Here is a 20,490-nt window from a genome sequence, read left to right on the forward strand (position 1 = left end):
TGGAACCCCGAGAGTAGGATCGAACTGATGTCCAGCGAATTTACGAGTATCTAAATACTATTTTAATTAATGTCCGCTGTTACTCTTTCAGGGGACTCATTGAATATCATTAACCTGGCGACCCGATTCCATTCGATTATGTTAAATAGCGCTGCAGACACATCCATTAATTTAAGACGCTTGCGGAGGGGTGAGAATGTATTCTGCCAGAAGCTGCGAAGAAAAACGAAAAGAGACGGCCTTTGGGTCGTGTGCTCGATTCTAGCCACCAGAAAATACGAAAGAAATTTAAATCAATGATACAAATGAAAGATGTAAACAATGTAAACGACCTGAAGATGAACACCTGCCCTAAACCAAGATCACCTCCTATTGTGACTATTAGGTATTATTAGACACCTTGGAAAGGGACCGTCACGGAGTTCAAAATTTCTCGAAATATTCGTTCTGCTAGCGACACAAATCAGGGAGAAAAAGAGGCTACTGAGGAAGCAGTATCATGTTTCAGAAAGCATCTATCGAGGGTCAGCAGCATAAAAGCGCATCTACATCTACATCTACATCATACTCCGCAAGCCACCTAATGATATGTGGCGGAGGGTACTTTCGGTACCACTATCTGACCCCTCCAACCCCTTTTTCACTCGCGAATAGTGCGTGGGAAGAATGAATGTCGGAAAGCCACGGTATTGGCTCTAATTTCTCGAATTTTCTCCTCGTGGTCAATACAATAGATAATCCAAATATCCACGGGTGTACTGCCGGTCTACAGTGTCCAACGGGCACAATATTTCGGCGATCATACATGTCGCCATCATCAGTTCACCTGATGATGGCGACATGTATGATCGCCGAAATATTGTGCCCGTTGGACACTGTAGACCGGCAGTACACCCGTGGATATTTTGATTATCAAATACGCCGGGAGAAACTCAAGAATCACAATACGACAGATGTTTGTGAGGGGGGTGGGGGTGGGGGGTGGGGGACAACAAGCGGAACAAGCGCCTTATAAGCCACTTCTTTCGTGGATGAGTTACATACCCTTAAGATTCTTGCGATGAATCTGAGTCTGGTGTCTGCTTTCCCCACTATCTGTTTTATATGGTCATTCCACTTAAGGTCGTTCTGGATAGTTATGCCTAGATATTTTACGGCAGACGCTGTCTTCAGCTGTTTGTCATCAATAGTGAAGTTTTACAGTAGTGGATTTCTTTTTCTATGTATGCGCAATATGTTACATTTATTTACGTTCAGGGCCAACTGCCAAAGTCGGAACCAATCATTAATTCTCTGCACGTCGTTCTGCAAATTCTTATTATCTCCTGGAGTTGCTACTTTGGTCTAGACAACTTCATCATCAGAAAATAGCCTTAAAGAGCATCCGACACTTTCTACTAGATCATTTATATATATTGTAAACAGCAACGGTCCTATTACACTTCCCTGTAGTACTCCGGATAATACCTTTGCACCTGTCGATTTTGTTCCGTTAAGTGCGACGTGTTGAGTTCCATCTGCAATAAAGTCTTGAATCTAGTGGCAGGTCTGCTCCGATACTTCGTAAGCTCGTATTTTTTTTCATTAAACGGCTATGCGGGACGGTGTCTAAAGCCTTGCTCAAATCAAGGAACAAGGCATCAACCAGAGCGCCTTTGTCCACTGCGCTGTGGATCTCATGGAGGAACTGAGCGAGCTGAGTTTCGCATGATCTCTGTTTGCGGAAATCCATGTTGGTTTTTATAGAGGAGCTGTTCAGTTTCCAAGAACGTCATAATTCTTGAGCATAAAACATGTTCCCAAATTCTACAACAGATTGACGTCAACGATATAGATCTATGATTGTGTGGATTTGTCTTAAGGGATTTCTTAAAAACGGGAATAACCTGCGATTTTTTCCAGCCGTTAGGTACCTTTCGTTGCTCAAGCGATCTACGATAAATTACTGCCAGAAGGGGAGCAAGTTCTTTCGCATAATCTTTATAGAATCTTGTAGGTATCTCATGTGCTCCTGACGCCTTTCCACTACTAAGCGATTGTAGCTGCTGTTCACTTGTGCACTTCCGCGGTTATCTCAGCATCTGTCATTTCGACGTTTGCACGACGATTGAAAGGAGGGACAGTGTTACGATCTTCCGCGGTGAAACAACTTCGGAAGACCGAATTCAGTATTTCGGCCCTCTCTCTGTTATCTTCCGTTTCGGTGTGGTCGCTGAGAGAATGAAAAGATGATTTTGACCCACTTACTGATTTTAGATACGACGAAAATCTCTTAGAGTTTTTACTCTTCAAAATCATTGAACGCTTCTCTCATTGCTCTCCTTACGCTCATTTTCGCTTCGTTCAGCTTTTGTTTGTCAGCGAGGTTTTTACTTCTCTTGAATCAAAGATCAAGTGCTCTTTGTTTACGTAGCGTATTTCTAAGACGGTTATTTAAGAATGGTGGATCTTTCCCACGCCTTAAAACCTTACTCGGAACATACTTGTCTAGGGCATATTGAACGATGCCTTCGAACTTTTTCCATTTGTTCTCCACAACTTCGTCCTCGTCACAGAATAATTGATGCTGACCACTGAGATATTCTGAAATCTGTATTCTGTCACCCTTGCTGAGCAAATATATCTTCCTACCTTTCCTAAAATTCCTTGCACGACCCGTCATGATAGATGCTGTCACGCATATTAATCCCCTTAACGCTACCGACTCATGTATGTGTACAGAGAAATATTGCACCGGAAATATTGCGGAAATGGGAAGTGTTACTGATGTCCGGTTTTCACAGAATGGATTGGCAGTCAGGGCCTGGTATTATTAGTGAATCAACAGATTTTAATGAACTAGAAAGTGTGTTTTTAAGTGGAGCAATTGCTATTGCCATTAACACACTGGAAGTAGTGTAAATTAGAATGTCAGTGGCGTTTGTTGCAGGCTTCTAGTGCGAATCGTTTACGAGGTATCGTATTTTGAAACCTTTCCAATCCGACACTTGTACAGTTCCTGTGGTAGCACACGGTGTAGAACAACATAAGTGCATACGCTAGATACGTGGATTCTGACAAATAACGAAACAGTTTATCACTACAGGTTGTGTTCAAAATGAACACTGGCAGTGGTATTACACGTTTTCACTCTGTTATGGAACGACTGCTACCACATGTGCTAGCATTTCAGCAAAGATGTCCTAGAAGGCTACACTTATACATCGTTGCTTACCATCAGATGTACTACGTATGTCCTTGCAGATAGCGTCTTCCAGCTTTCCCCAAGGAAAAACGTCTACAAGAATCAAATGCGGAGAATGGTCAGGCCGAGGTAAAGGTTCCTTGCGTCCAATCCAACTGTTTGGCAACAATTTGTGAAGACATGCTGTAGCACTTCGTGCAATATGAGCTGGGCAGCCATCACGTAGGTACCACAGATTCTTCCTAGTCTGAAGGGGAAAATCTTTTAGTATACGCGGAAGATGGTTTATTAGGAAGCTGAGATACTTATGCGCGTTCAGTGTTAAAGTCTATGAGAAACGGGCGTATGAGCTGACGGTTCCCTATCCCATACCAAGTGTTTACAATCCATGGACGCTCACGTTCCATCTGACGAAGCCAATGTGGGTTCTCAGAAGACCAATAGCGTGTATTTCGACGGTTTACCTGGCCAGGAATGGTAATTGTAACTTCTTCACTAAACAAGATACGTCATACACCTGGAGTATCCTGTCTTAATGAACATGTACAGAAGTTAACAAGATTCTCATAATCGTTACCATGCAACCTTTGATAGGGACCACTTTTTAGTGCGTTTATGCGGGAGCTAACGTGTGGATCAAGAACAACAGCAACAAGAACATTGATTTCCCCCCTTCTGTTACGCTGTCTAGGTGTTACACTACCACTTCCACGTAACTGGTTGAAGAGGCTGATAAATAATTACCGAGATGGTTGACGTCTATTGGAATATCTTGCCGCATACACTGTACAAGAGTGAACTGCTTTCTTCCTATACTTTTTATACACCAAGAGCATGCCAGCTTTCTCTGTATTGGTAAATCCCATTGCTCACTAAAGACCTACTGCTTGGATTGTCGCACACTACCTGACTAACAAGTTGCCTTCCATGCAAGCACACTGTAACCAAAGATAACAACATCGTACCTAGCAACTGAGTAGCTGGAATGCCACAAACACCAATCGTTTTCTAAAATTTTCAAAATGCGATATCTCGTAAACGACTTCCACTAAAATCCTACAACAGACACCACTAACTTTCTAACTTACCCCATACTTTGTTTTTTAATGTCAATGGGCACTGATACATATAAAAAACTCTATGTTTGCACAAAAAATAAACTTTCCAAGTATTATTACAATCTGTTGATTGACTAATAATATGAGCCCTTGGCTACCAATCCATCCTGTGAAAACCGTACATCAATAGCACTTTCCATTTCCACTATATCTGCCGTGCAAGTTTTAGGCGATACGCCCTGTATACTTACTATTGCAAACTGATAAACGATAGTTTCGCAGCAGAGGTATAAAGTTGTGGGCGCATATGATTTTTCGGACAACGGCCTTGCCGCAGTGGATACACCGGTTCCCGTGAGATCACCGAAGTTAAGCGCTGTCGGGCGTGGTCGGCACTTGGATGGGTGACCATCCAGGCTGCCATGTGCTGTTGCCATTTTTCGGAGCGCACTCAGCCTCTTGATGCCAATTGAGGAGCTACTTGACCGAATAGTAGCGGCTTCGGTCAAGAACACCATCATAACGACCGGGAGAGCGGTGTGCTGACCCCAAGCCCCTCCTATCCTCATCCTCCGCTAAGGACGACACGGCGGTCGGATGGTCCCGGTAGGCCACTCGTGGCCTGAAGACGGAGTGCTATAGGATTTTTCGACCTCTAAAGAATGTTCTACTGAGAAGAATAAGAGTAAGCTAGAGAGAAAGATAGGCTATATATGATTTGTACACGAATCTAAAGAACAAGAAAGGAAGACAAAAAACGAAATGCTCAAAAAAAAAAAAACAGTGTAAGACAGGGACATGGTCTTTCGCCCTTCTCTTCAATCTATACGTCGAAGAAGCAATAACGCCATCAGAAGGAAGGTCCAAGATTGGTACGAAAATTCTAGACGAAAGAATGCCAGTTATAAGATTCTTTTGTGGCACTCCTATACTAAGTGAAAGTAAAGAAGAACGCACGATCTTTCAAATCTAGTGGTTTAATGGGTATAGAATATAGACATGGACTAAATCGAGGAAAGAGGAATGTAATGAAAAGTAGCGTGATTGAGAATAGTGAGAAAGTTAATATTAAAGTTGGTAACCAAGAAGTAAAGGAATTCTGGTATGTCTGTGGGAAAATAACACATGACTGACGAAGCCAGGAGAAAATTTCCGGGATGTACGTTTGGAGCACAGCACTGTATGATATTGATTTATGCGCTGTGTGATAACTGGAAAAGAAGAGAACTGAAGCATTTTAGATATACTGCTATGGAATAATGTCGAAAATTAGGAGCAGACAAGTGATAAGAAATGAGAAGGTTTTCTGCAGAACAGATGTACAACACTGCCAAGGCGAATAGACAGTAGGAATATCTTCCATGGAACTAGAGGAAGCTGTAGAGGGGAAAGACTGTAGGTGAAGACAGAGACTCGCACACATCCAACCAATAATTGAGGACATAGGTTGCAAGTGCTACACTCAGGTGTGTAGGATGGCACGAGTAAGGAATTGGTGGTGAGTCGCATTAAACCAGTCGGAAGACTGACGACTAAAACAAACCGGGCGAATACTTGCTGGGCTAGCGCTGTGAGGGTTCCATAAACTCTTCATTATGGGTTCAGTTAAGCCGCATGGCTCGATGGAGCAAATCGTTCTACTGGACGCCATTTCGACAACTTCCGTGACTCTAACCTGTGCCAGTTATCCAACTACGGAAAGGAGACGGACAGTTTAACGTGACATCAAAACCAGGTGTTGTTTGCGGGAGCTTTCCCAACTTGCTGAGTGGTAAAGGCTAGTTTAGAACGAATAATGAAAAATCCATAGTCTGACCGAGATTCTATCCCGCGGCCTCTCGGTTTCAAGACACGCGATTTACCTCTAGATCACCAGGCCCGAATGGTGTACAGATAGCTCACGTACACGAGACTTTAGTTTCACCCGACGTGTACAATGTTCGAATAACTTAAGAGAATGCAGCCGGGTGATGTCGTCGAAGACTGCCGATATTTCGACAACTGACCACCAAAAATGGCTCTGAGCACTATGGGACTTAACATCTATGGTCATCAGTCCCCTAGAACTTAGAACTACTTAAACCTAACTAACCTAAGGACATCACACAACACCAAGTCATCACGAGGCAGAGAAAATCCCTGACCTCGCCGGGAATCGAACCCGGGAACCCGAGCGCGAGAAGCGAGAACGCTACCGCACGACCACGAGCTGCGGACAGCTGACCACCCTGTCATGTTTAAGTCAAAACCGCAGAAAGTGAGCGCTGTCAAACGTAACTTAAATCCTTGGTTTTCAGAGCAATTTCGGAAACACAACATACACCCGGCTTCATTCCCGTAAGTTATTTTAATATTGTACACGCCTGGAGAAGCCAAGTCTCGTATACATGAACTGTCTGCACACGAATCGGGCCTTGTGATTCAGCCGTAGGGCCGGTATTACAATGTAGCATTTCTTTGTGAAAGTTGATACGTCAAAAGTTTACGTCAAAGACATCTGACAGTATAAGAGGGGACCTTGCCAAATTTCGTCTTTCGTCAAAGAAATACGCTTCCGAACATTCAAATTGCTACACCACTAAGATAACGTGCTACAGACACGAAATTGAACCGACGAGAACAAGATGCTGTGATATGCAAATGATTAGCTTTTCAGAGCATTCACACAAGGTTGGCGCCGGTGGCAACACATACAACGTGCTGACGTGAGGAAAGTTTCCAAGCGATTTCTCATACACAAACAGCAGTTGCCCGGCGTTGCCTGGTGAAACGTTGTTGTGATGCCTCGTGTAAGGAGGAGATATGCGTACCATCACGTTTCCGACTTTGATAACGGTCGAATTGTAGCCTATCACGATTGCAGTTTATCGTATCGCGACATTGCTGCTCGCATTGATAGAGATCCAATGACTGTTAGCAGAATATGGAATCGGTGGGTTTAGGAGGGTAATACGGAACGCCGTGCTGGATCCTAAAGGCCTTGTATCACTAGCAGTCGAGATGACAGGCATCTTATCCGCATGCCTGTAACTGATCGTGCAGCCACGTCTCGATCCCTGAGTCAACAGATGGGGACGTTTGTAAGACAACAACCATCAGCACGAACAGTTCGACGACGTTATCAGCTCGGAGACCATGGTTGCGGTACCCTTGACGCTGCATAACAGACAGGAGCGCCTACGGTGGTGTACTCAACGCCGAACCTGGGTGCACGAATGGCAAAACGTCATTTTTTCGGATAAATCCAGGTTCTGTTTATAGCATCATGAAGGTCGCATCCGTGTTTGGCGACATCGCGGTAAACGCACATTGGAAGCGTGTATTCGTCATCGCCATACTGGCGTATCACCCAGCGTGTTGGTATGGGGTGCCATTGGTTACACGTCTCGGTCACCTCTTGTTCGCACTGACGGCACTTTGAACAGTGGACGTTACTTTTCAGATGTGTTACGACCCGTGGCTCTACCCTTCATTCGATCCCTGCGAAACCCTACATTTCTGCAGGATAATACACGACCTCATGTTGCAGGTCCTGTACGGGCCTTTCTGGATACAGAACAGCACATTCTCCAGATCTCTCACCAATTGAAAACGGCTGGTCAATGGTGGACGAGCAACTGGCTCGTCACAGTACTACAGTCGCTACTCTTGATGAACTGTGGCATCGTGTTGAAGCTGCATGGGCAGCTGTACCTGTACACGCTATCCAAGCTCTGTTTGACTCAATGCCCAGGCGTATCAAGGCCGTTATTATGGCCAAAGGTGGTTGTTCTGGGTACTGATTTCTCAGGATCTATGCACCCAAATTTCGTGAAAATTTAATCACATGTTAGTTCTAGTATAATATATTTCTCCAATGAATACCCATTTATCATCTGCATTTCTCCTTTCTGTAGCAATTTTAATGGCCAGTAGTGTATAATCAAATCTAGAAAAAATTTGGAAATTTGTGCTAAGGGCTTATGGGACCAAACTGCTGATGTCATCGGTCCCTAAGCTTACATACTACTTAATCTAACTGAAATTAACATAAGCTAGGGACAACAGACACACCCATGCCTGAAGGGAGGAATCGAACCTCCGACGGGAGAAGACGCGCGAACCATGTCAAGGCGCTCTAGACGGCTCGCTAGGATGTGTGTGCTGTCCTTAGGTTAGTTAGGTTTAAGTAGTTCTAAATCCTATGGGACTGATGACCTCAGAAGTTAAGTCCCATAGTGCTCATAGTCATCTGAACCATGTGAACGGCTCGCTACCCCGCGCGGTTTAAATCTAGAGCCTCACCGTAGATTTTATCATTAAGGTCGTTCGTCTTCTGTTCACTGCAGTGTGAAATGCAACCGCTTGGAGCGCTTACATAGCTACCCCTATTTGACTTCACTGTAGTGTATTTGTAAACATTGCTTCAAAGTAGGGACAGGTGATGCTTGGGACTCCTTTTAATAAACTTGCTTCGACTGGGGTGGTGGGGTTGTACAATGGATAAAATGTATGCTGTTAACCATGTTCTGATTGGCTGGCCACTTCACATCATGACCAACAGTTTACAGCCATCCACCTCTACATTTGGGAATATCCAGGCAGCTTTTGAGCGAGCCGGAATAGAGGAAGTGGTCACACTCTAAAATAAAAAAAAGCCATAAGTCTCGATTTTCTCTCTCTATTTTTGAACTCTGGATGCCACGAGTTAAAAAGCGCTTCATCTGTTTCGTACTTTTATTAATTTTGTATTTGTGGAGACTACCTTTTTTAATTAAATTATTCAAAAAACAAATAAGTACTCCTTGCCAATGTTGTTCTTGTCGTGGTCTTCAGTCCAGAGACTGGTTTGATGCAGCTCTCCATGCTACTCTATCCTGTACAAGCTTCTACATCTCCCAGTACCTACTGCAACCTAAATCCTTCTGAATCTGCTTAGTGTATTCATCTCTTGGTCTCCCTCTACGAGTTTTACTTCCATGGTGCCCTCCAGTACTAAATTGGTGATCCCATGATGCCTCAGAACATCTCCTACCAACTGATCCCTTCGTCTAGTCAAACTGTGCCACAAATTTCTCTTCTTCCCAATTCTGTTCAGTACCTCCTCATTAATTACGTGATCTACCCATCTAATCTTCAGCTTTATTTTGTACCACCACATTTCTAAAGCCTCTATTCTCTTCTTGTCTAAACTATTCATCGTCCATGTTTCACATCCATGCATGGCTACACTCCACACAAATACTTTAAGAAAAGACTTCCTGATAAATCCATACTCGATGTTAACAAATTTCTCTTCCTCAGAAACACATTCCTCGTAAATGCCAGTCTACATTTTGTATCCTCTCTACTTCGATCATCATCACTTATTTTGCTCCCCAAATAGCAACACACATCTACCACTTTAAGTGTCTCATTTATTATTCTAATTCCCTCGGCATCACCCGATTTAATTGGAATACATTCTTTTATCCTCGTTTTGCGTTTGTTGATGTTCATCTTATATCCTCCTTGCAAGACACTGTCCATTCCGTTCAACTGCTCTTCCAGGTCCTTTGCTGTCTCTGACAGAATTACAATGTCATCAGCAAACCTCAATGTTTTTATATCTTCTCCATTGATTTTAATTCCTACTCCGAATTTTTCATTTCTTTCCTTTATGGCTTGCTCGATATACAGATTGAATAGCATCGAGAATAGGTTACAACCCTGTCTCACTCCCTTCCGTACCACTGCTTCCCTTTGATGGCCCTCGACTCTTGTAACTACTATCTTATTTCTGTACAAATTGGAGATAGCCTTTCGCTCCCTGTATTTTACCCCTGCCACCTTCAGAAAATAAAAGAGTGTACTCCAGTCATCATTGTCAAAAGCCTTCTCTAAGTCTACAAATGCTAGAAACGTAGGTTTGCCTTTCCTTAATCTGTCTTCTAAGATTAGTCCTAGGGTCAGTATTGCCTCACGTTTTCCAACATTTCTACGGAATCCAAACTGATATTCCCCAAGATGGGCTTTACCCAGTTTTTCCACTCATCTGTAAAGAATTCGTGTTAGTATTTAAGCCGTGACATATGAAACTTGTAGTTCGGTCATTTTTAAACTTGTCAACACCTGCTTTCTTTGGGATTGGAATTATTATATTCTTCTTGAAGTCTGAGGGTATTTCGCCTATCTCATACATCTTGCTCACCAGATGGTACAGTTTTGTCAGGGCTGAAACTCCCAGGATATCATTAGTTCTAATGGAATGTTGTCTTCTCCTGGCTCCTTGCTTCGACTTAGGTCTTTCAGTGGTCTGTCAAACTCTTTACGCAGTGTCATATTTCTCATTTGATCTTCATCTACTTCGTCTTCCATTTCCATAATATTGTCCTCAAGTACATGGCCCTTGTATAGACCCTCTATATATTCCCTCCACTTTTCTTCTTTCCCTTCTATGCTCAGAACTCGTTTCCCGTTTGAGATCTTGATATTTGTACAAGTGGTTCTGCTTTCTCCAAAGGCCTCTTTAATTTTCCTGTAGGCAATATCTATCTTACCCCTAGTGATACATGCCTCTACATCCTTTCATTTGTCCTCAAGCCATCCCTGCTTAGCCATTTTGCACTTTCTGCCGATCTCATTTTTGAGACGTTTGTATTCCTTTTTTCCTGCTTCGTTTACTGCATTTTATATTCTCTCCTTCAATCAATGAAATTCAATAGTTCTTCCTTTACCCAAGGATTTCTACTAGCCCTCATATTTTTACCTACTTGATCCTCATCTGCTTTCACTATTTCATTTCCCAAAGCTACCCACTCTTCTTCTATTGTATTCCTTTCCCTCGTTCTTGGCAATCGTTCCCTAATGCTCTCTCTGAAACTCTCTACAGCCTCTGGTTCTTTCAGTTTATCTAGGTCCGTTCTCCTTGAATTCCCAGCTTTTCGCAGTTTCATCAGTTTTAATCTGCAGTTCATAACCAATAAATTGCGGTCAGAGACCACCGCTGCCCCTGGAAATGTCTTACATTTTAAAACCTGGTTCCTAAATCTCTGTCTTGCCATTATATAATCTATCTAAAACCTTCCGGTGTCTCCAGGCCATTTTGTGTAATAAACATATGTTTACCTTCAGATTTTCCCCCTTCAGTGCTCTGTAAATCGCTTCATACATTTCTAGAATTATTTTTGTTAACTTGAAAATTGATACTCGCATGCTACTAGAGCAGCTCTCTCCTGCCTCAGGAAATCGCAGTGTCAAGGTGAGTGATCCTGTCTTCTGCACATACAGCATTTCTCAAACGAGTATTCTTTTCTGTAATGTGAGAAGCCACTCTACTGAGCAAATACTGAAATGCGGTCTCACCCATTCGCAAGTAGTTTATATAAGACTTGACTCCTCCAGTTTCAACTCCCGTAACAAACTTTGCTGAATGCTTTTATGATCTCGACGTAATTCCCTAGGCTCCACCCAAGTACGTTTCCTTTTCTTCCGCCGCTTTTCTTCCAAATACACACACAATGCAGCGCGTAATAACAAGCAGTTGTTGTCCCTCATCTTTAAATTTGACGGAAATGATTTCGACACTGTGATACCTCTTTTTAGCGCCCCGCCAAATGTCTATTTCAAAGAAATTTGACGAATACTTGATCAGATTTCCGTGTCAAACAAATACGGTAGTGTACCACGGTCTCAAAGCGAGTTGAAACCGATGGGTCGCAGGATACAATCTCGGTCTGACTACAGACTTTTCAGTCTTAGTTCTAACCTAGTCTCTCTAAAGTACTGGACAGACTAGGAAATGCCGTCTGGTCCCAAGTCTCGATGAAAGAAAAATCCTGATGCTCGCTTACCCGTGTCAGAGAGCGGGCAACGTTTGCGAGAAGTGGTTAATGAGCACAGGGCAAAATTATTCCAGAGGTAAGGAATCCCACTCTACTAAATGCCAACGGCCACTTTGGTGGTCTGATGAGACGGTACAGATCCAGGACAAACTCTAGCCCTTGGAAGGATATGCTCGTCATGAAGACGGAAGAATTCTTCACGAGTGAACGACACACCTATCGAAGGTAGGAGGAAACCATCAAATTAAAGATCCGCAGGATATCGTTAGGAACAGCTGTTTCGTTTCACTTGAGAAATGAATATCTACTTACTTTTGTAAAAGATGCCGGAATAGGCCCCCATTCGCATCTCCTAAATGGGAATGTTTAAGTCCGTGCTTCATGTAAAATACATGCTATGAAAAACACAAGAAAACGAATCGCAACATGGGATGCCCTCACACTTCTGAGGTGTGGCAAGCCATAGAATCTCAAGCTGGACCTATCAGGAGTGAGGCAGTTTACGTGGCCACACGTTGGAGACTTTGGAGTGGCGACTACTGAGACGTGCTGGATGAAGGAGTGCCCGAGAAAAGGGGGGATAGGAGTGGTCCTTTCCAAGGAGATCAGACTTGTAGAGTAGATGGTTACCAACAATAGGGACACAATTCCACTTGCGTAGTTGGACACGAAACAGATAAGACATTGATAATCCAAGTGTACATGTCGACATCAAACTATGATGATGATGAAGAAATGGAAGGAGTGTACATCGAGATAAAAGTTGCTGTAAACTTTATGGGAGACTGGAATGCATCTATGGGAGACGGAAGAGATGACACTATAGTGGGACCTTGGAGAAAGAAATGAACGTGGATATAGCTTGGTAGAATTCTGTACAGAGCACCAACTAGTAATATTTAACAAGTGGTTTCAGCACCATCCACAGAGAAGGTAGACATGGAAAGTTCCTGAAGGTAGGAAGAGATATCAGATCGACTTTATTCTATTTAGACTAAGGTTCCGCAATCAAATAAGAGACTGCAGAAGCTACCCAGGCACAGATATTGTTAGTGACCATAACATAGTGACAGGAGAAAGTGATGTAAAATACAAAAACCCTTAAGAAAAGAACTTGCGAGAAACCCATTTCTGAAGAGACTAAAGGATGATGTGGTTTGTTTGGCTACAGTTATGATGAAAACCAGGAATGTTGAAGAAACATGGGTCTTCTTGAAATGCAATATCTTACCAGCAGCAAACGAAGTAGTAGGGAGAAAGAAGGCAAAGCATAAAAAATAATGGATTACAGAAAGCATAACAAAAAAAATTAATATGCATCGTGATACAATAGGAAGGACAACGGCAATATAGAGCGCTGAGGAATGAAGAGTAAAAAGAAAAAAGAAAAGTTATGAAACATCCCCTTAGAAAAATTTATGAATCACTGTGCTGATAAACCTCTTACATTATTTGATTTTCAAACAGCTGAGCAGAACTGAACGTACTCAGACATTTCGCTCTTTACCTATTCTGATCAACACTAAACTGACACACAATATTTTTAGCGCAACGCAATCTGACTTTCAATAATCCACCTATACCTTTCACAAATCACTTACCTCACAAAAATATTCGTTACTCGAACTACTGCAATACAGCGAGCGCCACTACTGCCAGCTAAATAAAAGATTCAAACTACTGAAGGTACTAACTACTGATAGGCATAGTTAGCAAATGAAAGATTTTGAGGCATCCAGTCTTACAAATTTACTGTCCCTGATGGACACACGTCCAGATCATCCGCTCTCAAAACTCCGCCATTTCTCTCCCCACAGCCACCACTGCTGGCGGCTCACCTCCAACTGCGCAACGCTACGTGCTGTTAACAGCCAACTGCCCAACACTACAATAGCATGTACTTCAACAATGCAAACCAACCACATCCTTCACACAGCACAGTCAGTGATTTCCATATAGAGCGCTACGTGACGTTACCAACATAAGAACCTAAACAGCCTACTTACAAAGTAAACAATAAATTCCCGGAGAAGCGATTCAGAGGGGTTAAGGAAATAATCAACGTAGAAAATCAGGAATCTGCGTATACATCAGTTAAACAGTGCATTGGAATCGGACAAATAAAAGTGCAGTGTAGTCCAAAAAAATATGGAATAGCGTTGTGCGAGTAGGAAGATGTAGTAAAAAGTTCGAAAGAATACTTTGGAAAACTATATGTAGGAAATAATGAAGATATGTAACTGGAGAATGCTGAGGAAAACGTCCGTAAGGAGAGGAACGTTATATCTTGCGCGACGAATTCGACCTTGCACCCCAGCAGCTAAAACCTTGGAAAGCCGTTGAAGATATACCTGCATAACTCATCAAGGATGCTGGAGAATAGCTACATGAAGAACTATTCCGTCTCATACAAATTATATACAAAACCATGGAGCTTCCTGCAGACTTTAAAGAATGCATCTCAGTGCCAGTACCAAAGAAAGCACCTGAAAACAGATGTGAACAAATAGGCCCTAAGTCTGGTAACACATGCTTCGAGGACATTGACCTCTTTCGTTCTATTGAGGACAGAATATAAGATAGATGCAGTGAACACGGACAACCAGTTGGGCTTTAGAGGAGGTGCAGGCACACGAGAATCAATACTCGGATCGTAATAATTGTTGAGAGGAGACTAAAGGAGATTCAATACACGTACATTGTCTTCATCGACTTAGAAAAATAACTGGACATAATAGGCCGGCGACGGATTTTCAAGATGCTGAGAGTGATTGGCATAAAGTACAAGGACAGAAAAATAAAGCAGAAACTGTAGAAAGAAGAGGTAGAGAACATCAAGCAGAACCTGTTATAAATGAGCGGGTATGAAAGGGCTGCTGACTCTCTCCTGCCGTGTTCAACGGATACATTCAGTGGGCAACAGATGAAGCTAGGGAGAAACTCGGACCTATACGAGGAATTAGAATTCATGGTAAGACAATAAACATGCCGAAGTTTGCTGATTATATCCCAGTTTTAAGCGAAAGAACCTTGGAAAAAGTGTGTAATACGCTGAGGAGCCGAAGAAACTGGTACACCTACCTAATATCGTATGGGGCCCCAGCGAACACGCAGAAGCGCCACTATACGTCGTGGCATGGACTCTACTAATTTCTAAAGTGGTGCTGGAGGGAGCTGACACCGTGAATTCTGCATCGCTGACCATAAATCCGTAAGAGTATTTCTGCACAGCACGTTGCAAGGCATCACAAATATGATCAATAATGTTCGTGTCTGGGGAGTTTGACGGCCAGCGGAAGTATTTAAACTTAGAAGAGAATTCCTAGGGCCACTCTGTAGCAGTTCTGAACTTGTGGAGTGTCGTGTTGTCCTGCTGGAATTGCCCACGTCCGTCGGAATGCACAATGGACATGAATGGATGCAGGTGATCAGACAGGATGCTTACATACGTCTCACCTGTCATAGTTGTATCTAGACGTTTCAGGGGTCCTATACCACTCCAACTGCATACTCTCCACGCTATTACAGAGCCTCCACCAACTTGAACAGTCCTCTGCTGACATGCAGGATGCATGGATTCGTAGGGTTGTCTCCCTACCCGTACACCTCCATCCGCTCGATACAATTTGAAACGAGACTCGTTCGACCAGGCAACGTATTTCTAGTCATCAACAGTCCAATGTCGGTATTGACGGGACCAGGCCATGCGTTAAGCTTTCTGTCGTGCAGTCATCAAGGGTACACGAGTGGGCCTTCGGCTCTGAAAACCCGTATCATGATTTCTCGTAGACACTCGTTGGTGGCCCATCATTGAAATCTGCGGTAATTTGCGGAAGAGATGCAGTTCTGTCCACCTTCAGTCGTCGATGGTCCCGTTCTTACACGATCTTTTTCTGGCCGCAGCGATGTCGGAGATTTGATGTTTTACCGGATTCCTGAGATTCTCGGTACACTCGTAAAATGGTCGTACGGGAAAATCCCCACTTCATCGCTACCTCGGAGAGGCTGTGCCCCATCGCTCGTGCACCTACTATAACACCGCGTTCCAGTTCACTTAAAGCTTGATAAACTGTCACTGTAGCAGCAGTAACCGATCTAACTACTGCGCCAGACACTTGTTGTCATATATAAGTGTTCCCGACCGTTGCGTCGTCTTCTGCCTGTTTACATATCTCTTTATATGAATGCGCATGCCTGTATCTGTTTCTTTGGCCGAGTGCATATTGCAATCATCAACTTAGAAAAAGCATTTGACGCGATAGTCTTGTGACAAGAAAAAACATTTGACGGGGTTGAGTTCTTTTTAAGATGCTGAGAGAGAGTGGTGTAAAGAAATAGGGGAGAAGAGCAATTCAGAGATAGTAAAGAGAATAGGTGGCTGTGGTAAGTTGTGGAGAACATCAAGAAGAACATACTATAAAGCAGGGTGTACGACAGGGCTGCTCACTCTCTCCGTCTTATTGAACAGATTCTTTCATATAGCATTATGTGAAGTCCGGGAGGAACTAGGATCCTTACGAGAAATTAAAATTCATGGTATACTTGCTAAGATTTGCTGATGATATTGAAGTATTAAGTGAAGGTGCAGAACAATTGTAAGCGATGCTGGCCCAGACAGAAGCCACCCATAGTCTTTCTTATAATAAAGAGATTAATAATGGTAAGACAAAAATCTCAGGGGTGAGCAGACAAAATGCCGTTGCCCAATGCTCTCTAACAATCAGTGACTTGAGACTGTCTAATCCTTTGCCTACCTAGGGAGTAACATTACATCAAACAGAAGATCGAGATAGGATATTGTAAGGTGAATCCACCAGGCAAAAGCTGCTTTTAACAAGAGAAAAAATCTTTTCTCGTCAAGCAGCATAGATAAACATTTCAGAAAAAAAATCATAAAAATGTGAAGTGTGCTGCTGTAAGGAAGTGAAATAGGAAAACTCGGAGAAGCAGAAGAGCATAAAATAATAGCCTGCGAGTTGTGATCTACTGCAGGATGCTCAAGGTTTCCTGGTAGACGAGATATCAAACAAAGAGGCGATCACTAAGTGGAGGAAGAGAAGCCGTGTAACTTGCAGTGTATCCAACACAGAAGGAACACGTTGGTCGGCCATCTGCACAGACATGATAATATCATTAAAAGTATCATTGAAGGCACAATAGAAGGGAAAAATACAAGAGGCAGGGCGAAGCTAGAATACATCAACCAGATCATGGAGGATACCAGCTGAACCGCTTAGACCGCTCTCAAGAGGAAGGCCGAAGACAGAAATGCATGGCGAGTGCTGTTAATCAACATGATGGTTGAAGACCTAAGAAGAAACACACACACACATACACACTTTTAACACCAACGCTACAATACAACCAAAGATGACTGAACCCAGAAGTTATCGATAGTGAAAACAATTGAACAGTGGATGTTATAGCATTAACTCTGTCCCTCTGTTTTCTGACAATGGCCGAGCAGGTCTCCTGGCAGCATTTAAGCAAAAACCTCTATGTACAATGTTACGTGCTGATTTAATTTAAACTGCTTTTTTAATAACACTGCCCCAATGGCTGGAAGCGCATGCTAGAATCTCCGTGTTGTTATATTTCATAGGACGACCGCTCCCTAGACAATGATCTGAATAGCCGATTGGTCGTAAGCGAGTAAGGAACAGGGTCACTGAGTTGTACGCCAATTCTGCGGCACACTTCGCGTGTTGACATCACTTATTGCTATAAACCATTCACGCGCGGGGTTACTAAGCTTCAGCTGACACTTCGAGGCAGATTTAACAGCTTACCCAAGCCACATGCTTAAAGTGATGTTTGAACACTGTACAGGGTGTCCGAAGACGAATGATTAGTATTCATGGATATGGCAGGAACGATCATTCTAAGCAATAAAGTCTATGCTCAAAACTCCGTACCTTAAGGGATATGAGCATTTCTTTATCTTCGATAGTTTGAAACACGTCTCTTCTACTGAACAAGTGCCCTTAGCGCTTATGGTTGACATTTTAGAGCCGACGTTTACTGCACCATCTTATCTTGATTTGTTCATTGCTACCTCCTTACAAAATTACGAAGAGAAATTACCTTCAAATAGAAGAAAATTGGTTCATAGTATTGAAGACGAAGAAGTTCCCATAACCCTTGACGCATGCATTTTAGAGCTCATGTTTGACTCATTTATTTCGAATAATCGTTCGTGTCGTATCTGCTGGTACTGACCATTCCTCTAGGTTTCCTGGTAGACGAGATATCAAACAAAGAGCCCTTTATACATCACTGAGAATGCAAGTTTATTTTTAATTCCTCTACACAGGTGGCTGTTCGTACTAATTTCCTGTGTCCAAAAGAGTGTTGAGGAAGATGTAACCGATCAACGAACTTTAAAAATGTCAATCCGTCAGGGTGGTGTGAAGTGTGGTTTAAACACTATAATGATCAACCGCTCTATCACGTACGTTCTTCGTATTCTCCAGTACCTATTTCGTTTCTCTTTGACTGTTTTTAGTCCATATTCCTTAAGCGATTGGTCAATATGATGATAAATAGTTTCCCGAACGCAGTTCAAAGTTGTGAAACAATCTGATGAATGAGATGTTCATTTCGTATAACGCATAAGACAGGAATGGGTAAACATCGTATGGCTTAGGTTTCTTCGCTGCCATGTTCTTCTAAGGACTCTTCCATATTAATGGAAACCAAATTCTGTTGTTACTGACGCCATGTCTGCATGTGTTCGAGTACTTCTCACCACGCAATAACGCAACCTGCTTCCTCTTCATCTACGCTGAATAAACGTGCCTAAATTAGCGCAGCGTTTGCACGATGTGTCGGTAGTGTGTGACTATGAAGCTCTCTGGCGGCGGTAAACAATCTGGTTATACGCACTAAACAGTATCTATCGCGACTGCCAACAGCACTCCCTGGCTAAATGGGCTGCCCCAGGGCTTTAATGCAAGCGCCATGCACGCTGTAATAACCGAGATGAGCTCGACGTGGCCATTAGTTTTCAATGTGTGTCCAACAAAGCCATATTTAAAACGTGCCCATAATGAGGATGCTTCCCATTAACACTGACCGTCACTGCTGATGGAGGATGAACTGTTCACTACAATACTTTCACGGTCTCAGATGACTCGTATTTCAGAATGTTTTATGTTTATGTTAGCTTTGAAATCGATACTGCTCCAAAATTATTCACGTGTTCCAGAAGTTAACCTCATGTATTCACCGATCGCTATCGCCTGCCATCACAGTACGAAGAAACTAATTCTGTGGGTTCTTGTCATAGATCTACCTAGTGGAAGAGTTCCACCCGTTACGATTACTTTGCACAGCTACTAAGACAGCCGTACGCATTTGTACACAAGGTGATGTCACTTGTAAATCAAAATTTCCCTGTAGGTCTATAGCAGATATTCTGGCTGGATAAATGAGTGAAAACAGTACTGAAAATCCAAATTTCGATGTCACAACCTATTTCAGAGTACGCCCCATCCCCAATTCACCTGTTTACTGGTTTTATTTCGCTCTCATTTCATTACATTTATACTACTGTGAGATTGACATAATTGCCTCTAAATGACACACGTAAGTCAAATATATTTGTAAATATCGGTGCTCTTGGTATGTCAGAAAACTGTGTGTATGAACTACGCAATACATTGATTTACTGGTATGTACATGAATTTGTGGACCTAGAGGTAGCCGTTAGAAAAATAACGTTCCATATATCTGTACTCTGCAAGCCATCTTACTTTATATAACGGAGTTGACAGCAGAAATTGCTGTCTTTCCCGACCAGCCCCTCCCTCTTCTGTTCCAGTCGTCAAATGCGCGCGGTTGTCGGACAACCATAGTGTTATTGTTGTTGTTGTTGTTGTTGTTGTTGTGATCTTCAGTCAGATGGCTTGTTTGATTCAGATCTCCACGCCACTCTGTCCGCTGCAACACTCTTCATCTCCGCAAAGTTAATTCAACTTGAATCAATTTACATCAGGAAATAATTGAGGACGTAGATTGCAAATGCTACTCTGAGATGAAAAGTTTGGCACAGGAGAAGAATTTGTGGTGGACCCTATAGAACCTGTCAGTAGACAGGATTCAGTGAAAACATGATCTCGTATCTCTCTGGTTTTACCATCAGGGCCATTTCGCGAGACGCATCTAATGGAATATGATATTAATGTTGACTCATCACTAGATCAGATGTCGTCGGAGTTTTTCAAATCAGCCATAAAACTTGAGCTCGAAATTCTCTTGTTTTAGATTCACGAGATGTATCTAATGGGACTCGTGTTGTCTGAATTTTTTACGTAACCCTGTCCATGATGTACAACGCCTGTGTTGTACCGTCTGCCACTGGAGATGGGCATCACCGTGGTGCTCTCGAGCTGACAGAACTGAACCTTGACGACGCGCCCACTCACATTTTGGTCGTTTTCAATCC

At 42.8% G+C, this 20,490-nt stretch overlaps 1 protein-coding gene and 1 pseudogene across 1 annotated transcript in view; both read left to right on the top strand.

The window, feature by feature from the left end:
* Positions 1 to 20,490, top strand: part of LOC126234368 (uncharacterized) — a 226,874-nt gene that overhangs the window by 125,641 nt on the left and 80,743 nt on the right. The gene's annotated exons all lie outside the window — the stretch shown is intronic.
* On the top strand, positions 4,561 to 4,678 carry LOC126238463 (5S ribosomal RNA; annotated as a pseudogene).

This window comes from Schistocerca nitens, chromosome 2 (genome assembly GCF_023898315.1).
Source record: "Schistocerca nitens isolate TAMUIC-IGC-003100 chromosome 2, iqSchNite1.1, whole genome shotgun sequence".
Classification (NCBI taxonomy): domain Eukaryota; kingdom Metazoa; phylum Arthropoda; class Insecta; order Orthoptera; family Acrididae; genus Schistocerca; species Schistocerca nitens.